This window comes from Octopus bimaculoides, chromosome 2, assembly GCF_001194135.2.
Source record: "Octopus bimaculoides isolate UCB-OBI-ISO-001 chromosome 2, ASM119413v2, whole genome shotgun sequence".
Classification (NCBI taxonomy): domain Eukaryota; kingdom Metazoa; phylum Mollusca; class Cephalopoda; order Octopoda; family Octopodidae; genus Octopus; species Octopus bimaculoides.
The window spans coordinates 26950969-26957738 of NC_068982.1; the positions used below are offsets into that span (position 1 = coordinate 26950969).

At 37.6% G+C, this 6770-nt stretch overlaps 1 protein-coding gene across 1 annotated transcript in view; it reads left to right on the plus strand.

The window, feature by feature from the left end:
* Positions 1–6770, plus strand: part of LOC106868800 (equilibrative nucleoside transporter 1) — a 22395-nt gene that overhangs the window by 6858 nt on the left and 8767 nt on the right. The window lies entirely within an intron of this gene.

Sequence of the window (6770 nt, forward strand, 5' to 3'; positions counted from 1 at the left end):
TGTGTGTGTCTGAGTAATTGCTTCTGTTGCAATTAGTTTTTTTATTACTGTTGCTGTCTTCTTCTTCTCTCTTCATCTATCTATCTATCTATCACTTTTCTCTTTTCTTGTTAATTTCTCATTGCAATCATAATTTTCTTCTTTGATCCATCACAAAAAGAGACACATGACTTGGCGTTCCATAAATTAAGATACGTTGATACATTCAAATGCATGCACAAAGACAGACAGACAGACAGACAGACAGACAGACAGACAGACAGACAGACAGATAGATAGATAGATAGATAGATAGATAGATAGATAGATATGTGTATGTATACATATATTAGCTTCAAATTTTGGTTCAAGGTCAACAAATTCTGGGGAGCGGATTAAGTCGATTACGTTGACCTCAGAACTCAAGTGGTACTTATTTTATCGATCCCGAAAGGATGAAAAGCAAAGTCGACATCGATGGAATTTGGACTCAAAACGTAAAGACAGACGAAATGCCGCTAAGCATTTTGCATGGCATGCTTACAATTCCGCCAGCTCGCAGCCTTTTGTGTATATATGCATATATTAACGCTTGTTTTTATGTCAAGTTATATAAAAAAAATAATTTAATATTAAAATGACGGGTTACTCAATCCTTTTTAATGGAGCTCAAAGTTTATTACCTTTTACAGCAGTCTTGAGCAGATCTTGTCAGATGATAACCGTCTCATATTCAGCCTGGTTGTTCTGACTTACTTTCATCTTTGCATTGTCTGTGCTTTGATATCCATCGTAAGAAGACTTTCTGGCACTCCGTCGCTTACGAGGACGTAGGTTCCAGTTGATCCGATCAACGGAACAGCTTGCTCGAGAAATTAACATGCAAGGGGATGAGCACTCCGCAGATACATGTACTCTTAACGGAGTTCTCAGGGAGATTCAGCGTGACACAGAATGTTATAAGGCTAGCCTTTCGAAATACAGGTACTACACATTTTTGCCAGCAGAGTAGAGTGGAGCAACGTCAAATAAAGTGTCTTGCTCAAGGCCACAATGCGTCGTCGAGAATGGAACTCACGACCTTACGATCGCGAGCTGAATAGCCTAGCCACTAAGCTACACGCCTTTATAAAATAGAAAACGGGTCAAGAAAGGAAACGACTGTGAAACATTTTTACGTCAATGGATTTAAATGACGTACAGCAGTCTTTCCATTCTCTTGCTTTCCATTTGCAGGTTCCATAGAGAAACGTTACAAGATGATTGGTACTATTTTGGCTGCAAATTTTATGTCAGAGTATCGTTCTCCTAGAAAAATTGCCGTCCCCACGGCTTTGTCAAAAATAACGGGAGCCTCCTCTGCTCCTAGGAAATCTATTTGATCCATTGATGTGTCCCTGACAGATACTACTGTTCCGGGTCAGAACTAACCTAGGATTAATGGTTATTAGAGGATGATGATTCCACGCTCCCCCACAACTCAGCTCTCGAACTGGAGCCTTAGTACCGGGTACAGTTTAATGTCGTACCCAGGTTTTGATTTTTATTCGTGTTTGGTGCTCGTACACACTCCGGTCAGTAAGCATATGATAGCATTGTTAGTAACAGAAACTAAACCCAACTATTATATACATACGCACATACACACATACATAGACACACACACATACATACATACATACATACATAATACATACATACATACACACCCTGCTGTTGATGTGAAAATTCCAATGAAGGAGCCTTGGATCTAGATTAGAAACCGGCTCTTTCTCTTTTAGCAAGAAATCAAAATAAAACTGAATGATGACGTACATACATACATACATACATACGTATAAATATTTGTCTGTGTGTATAAAACTTTTGTTTGTTTCAACTAAATATACAACTACAAGAGTTAACTTGACATGTAATTACAATCATAGACAACTCTTTATATTAAAAGCCAACTCACAGTAAGAAGGAACTAAGTATTTACTTGTCTTCTCAAACTACACAACACCCTGCTTATTTCCTACTCTCAACAGAGATATGTAGAATGGATAAGCCTTTTCGCAGTAACTCTCAGCATTGGTACAAGACCCCTGCCATCTCAGAGGGGGATATATTAAATCTATTACATCTATAGACACCATACACAAATTACATAAAATTTATGCAATCGATTCAGTTTTCCCTATCTTTCTGGACTAACGTGCTACTATATAACACTATCTTTTCAACTTGTGCTCTCCTTTCTCCTGAATACCAATTAAGTCATCTAACTTCCAAAGTTGTTTCCATAGCATTTCCATTTTGGTCTTGGGCTTTTCTGCACCCAGAACCAGTCCTGTATAGAATCAAACATTGGAGTAACTTCCATTCAAGTGGTGTCTGTTTCCTTCCTTGGATTTAGTTGCAGTTGGTGCTGTCCTTCACCTATCTTAAAGGGTTTTTGGTTTTTACTCTTGCTGGATGCTCGCACACACTCTGAATAATAAGTGATAGCATAGTAATAGATACCAACCATCGCCATTTTGTACATACATACATGCATGCATATATACATACATACATACAGATAAATAGAGACATAAATACATGGTAAATAGATATGTACATACATGCACACATATATACATGTACATCGATCCCAGTGCGTAACTGGTATTTAATTTATCGACCCTAAAAGGATGAAAGGCAAAGTCGACCTCGGCGGAATTTGAACTCAGAACGTAACTGCAGACGAAATGCCTCTAAGCATTTTGCCCGGCATGCTAACGTTTCTGCCAGCTCGCCGCCTTTGTACTATGTTTATATTATAAATTATATGTACTAGAATGATGTCAAAAGTTTTGCTGGTTCATTAACTGTTTTAATGTATACCTACCCGCTCAGTGATAAACCACTTCTATCCGCCATGAATAGGAGGCAATTTCAGCACCACACATTTTTGTTGTAGTTGCAGACGGGGTTTTAGTGGTAAACCAAAGTGAGCACTCACAGTACATACTTATTACATTGTCAAATGACGTAATGAAATAAAAATGGTCAATTTTATGCCTATATATATACATATACATAGATATAAGTACATATATGTTGAGAGAGATTGAGAAAGAGAGACAGACAGACAGACAGATGTATGTATCCTTTGTAGTAGACATATAAGCAGAGCAAATTTATCTCTGTAGGCGGAAAAAAGTAGCCAACCAGTTTATATACACAACAAATCTAGTAACTTCAGAGAACTGGAGCCACTAATTAACATACTATAAGTATTTACCACCTTATTTAATATCAGTGTCCACTCAACACTTCAGAGAACTGGAGCCACTAATTAGCATACTCACCTTATTTAAAATCAGTGTCCACTCAACACATACACATGCACGCACATACAAATACATATATGTATATTTACACACACACACACACAGATACACACATACACAGACACGCACATATAATTAACCAGAATCAAAATTCTACTTTCAGTTAGGATTCAATTTTTTTTAGTTAATGCATGTTTTTAATTTGTTAAGTAAGTACATATATATATATATATAGACATGCACTCACATACACACATATGTATGTATGTATCAAATGGCAATCTTTATATCCTACTTAACGGGAATGTATTATTAAAACGTCGTATTTGTATTACAGAGATATTCGTCTCTAATATAGACGTACAGAGCCAAAAGCACAGACATATATCGTTAGTAAAGAATTGTCTGGCATGAGCACCGGAACTGGTAGATCGCATGATTTCGGTGAACATGCGCTTCTTCTGTGATATGTGTCTTTCGTTGCAGGTCAGCCAAATCTCACTGCCAATAATATATAGAATAACAGTGACTGTTCAGTCACTGGTGATGCAAATAGCCAGAAAGCTTTAAAAAGAAATAAATACTTGTGACGGAAAACGTACTTATACCAAATGGCATTCTTTATGCCCTACTTAACGTGAATGTATCATTCGATCGCCGTGTTCGCTTTGAGAGACTCTCTCATATAGACTTACATTGCTAAGAGCACAAGCAAATGTCAGTGGCAGGCGAGCGCTCTGTTATTTTATATATTATTGGCAGTGATTTGGCTGGCATGCAACGAGCAAATGCCTGCTACTGAGGAAGTGCAAGTACGCTGAAATCACATGATCTGGCTGTTCCAGTGCCCATGGCGAATGGTTTCATCTGCTAACGATATGTTTCTGTGTCCTTAACACAGTAGTTCTATATGACAGGATCTCTCGAGGTGAGTACCGCATTGATACAGTATTCTAACCCATATTAAGTAGAATATGAAGATAACCATTCTGTCTTAATACTGCTTCTGTTGCTAATATATATGTGGATTTATATATATATATATATATATATATATATATATATATATATACTAGCAGAGACACCCGGCGTTGCTTGGGATTAAAATGGCATAGTTTGTATATAATATATTACAGTTATGTTGAAACAGGTGATATGGGAAAGTGCATTTGTGGAGTAAATGATGGGCTAATTCGACTAAGCAACATGTTATGCGTCTGTTTGGAGTATTTCAGGCCCTAACCTGTGGAGGTTATGTGATTTTTGAACGCACCGAGAAGTTATGAATGGATATACTCTATTTTGCAGCAGTCGGCGCTGTCTAACACGACCCATCATCTAAAATGTTGACCTCCTTCGGGTTTGGTGTCCTACACCACTCACAAAGTAAATTTGGAGGAACTGTGGTTGTTTATTTGTGAGTAACAGTGAACCAAATAGGTGATAGATAGACTTGCCTTTGAACTTTGACGTCGTCGTAAATTCATGTTTATCTATCTTCTTAGATGCACCAAACGATGTCATTTGCAGAGTTGTATTGTTTGATATTGTTCAGAAAATCATTTGACTGGATGGAAATGTCTTCTAGAAGATCCGTAAGAGGTTGAGAATGAGCTGGTAGTGCTGGCAATGGAACCTGACCGTCTGAGCACCACATACCACTTGTTTCATTTGAAAATTTTAAAACTCTACCGAAAAAACAATTTGTGTTTAGCACACCAATTTGGACAGAGTTATTATTTTTATAAGAATAGGATGGATCATATCTGAAAACAGCTTCAGGAGTTGTAAAGAACGAATTTGTACTTAGTCTGTTTCTGAGAGCTATTCTATTGGACCTCTGTCTAATCATTAAAACATTGATTTAATGATCCAGCATTAAGTGCTGCAACATGCATTTGCTAATGTTGAGAAAATCTCATCTAGCCTTTCTCTTCAAACTCTCGCCTTTGGTTTTCTACAATCCTCCTTGCTTTATACTTGTTTCTGGAGAGATTACGTCTTTTCTTTGGTGGCATATTTTTCCCAATGTGGAGGCGCAATGGCCCAGTGGTTAGGGCAGCGGACTCGCGGTCATAGGATCGCAGTTTCGATTCCCAGACCAGGCGTTGTGAGTGTTTATTGAGCGAAAACACCTAAAGCTCCACGAGGCTCCGGCAGGGGATGGTGGCGAACCCTGCTGTACTCTTTCACCACAACTTTCTCTCGCTCTTTCTTCCTGTTGTACCTGTATTTCAAAGAGTCACACTCTGTGTCACGCTGAATATCCCCGAGAACTACGTTAAGAGTACACGTGTCTGTGGAGTGCTCAGCCACTTGCACGTTAATTTCACCAACTGGAACCCTCGACGTCGTAAGCGACGGAGTGCCAACAACAACAAAATTTTTTCCAATATTGTAAACAAAAAATTATGAACATAGAAAGAAATTACACATTAATCCCTATTTTTGTAAGCAGTTGTATCCGTAAAAAGTTTTATTTGAAAAGTGCAGAAATTGAAAGAAGATAAAACGAAAAGAACAGAGAAAGAAAGTGAAAAATGTATGTACGTCTATATGAAATGGACGTGCGTGTGTGTGTGTGTCTGTATGTGAAACAGAAAGAGGGTGATAAAGAGAGATAGAGTGAGTGAGTGGAGGTGTGTATCGTGAAGATTGACATATTTTAAGGTACACACACATATAGAAAATGTGACGTCATCGTATAAAATTTTTACGATAGTTTATTTATGGAAAAGATTATGCTAAACTTTTGAAATGCAAACATGTGAATGAAAATTAAGTTTAATTTGTAGCCAAAATAGTACTGAATCTTTTGATACCCCATACGTCAAAATCTGTAACTCGGTTTTGGAAAGCAAAAGGAATATACAATAGGCAGACCTCTACATGGTAGCTAGACCTGGTAGAAATAGCAGCTAAATCTCTCTCAAAACATCCTACTGTCTTAATCCGACAATTCTACCTATTATGTAGTTTGAATGAGAAACTATAACTAAAGATTAAGATTATCAACCACACACAGAGAGGAAAGCAGAGAGACAGCATAGCGACGGTTTTGGCTGATTGTCATCCTGTACTCCCTTTGTTGCTAGCGAAATGGTATATGCCGGCTGTCTGAGCAACTGGTTGTTTTAATGGCGGAACATACAGGACATTAAAGATTACAAAAATAGCGATTCTCACTTTGAAACTAATGATTTTGAAAATCTTATTAAATTACAGGACGCCCAGCTCTCCCCTGTATCCATGTTTAAAATTTCGGTGCAATCGGATGAACAATACTCGAGTTATAAGCGCACAAACAGACAGACAGACAGACGGAACGGATTTTATATATTAAGACATATATATATACACACACACACACACTCACACAGCCGCACGCACGCACACACACGCACATATATATATATTTTAGCAACAGAAGGATCTTTTCCTTATGTATGTATATATATATATATATATATATAT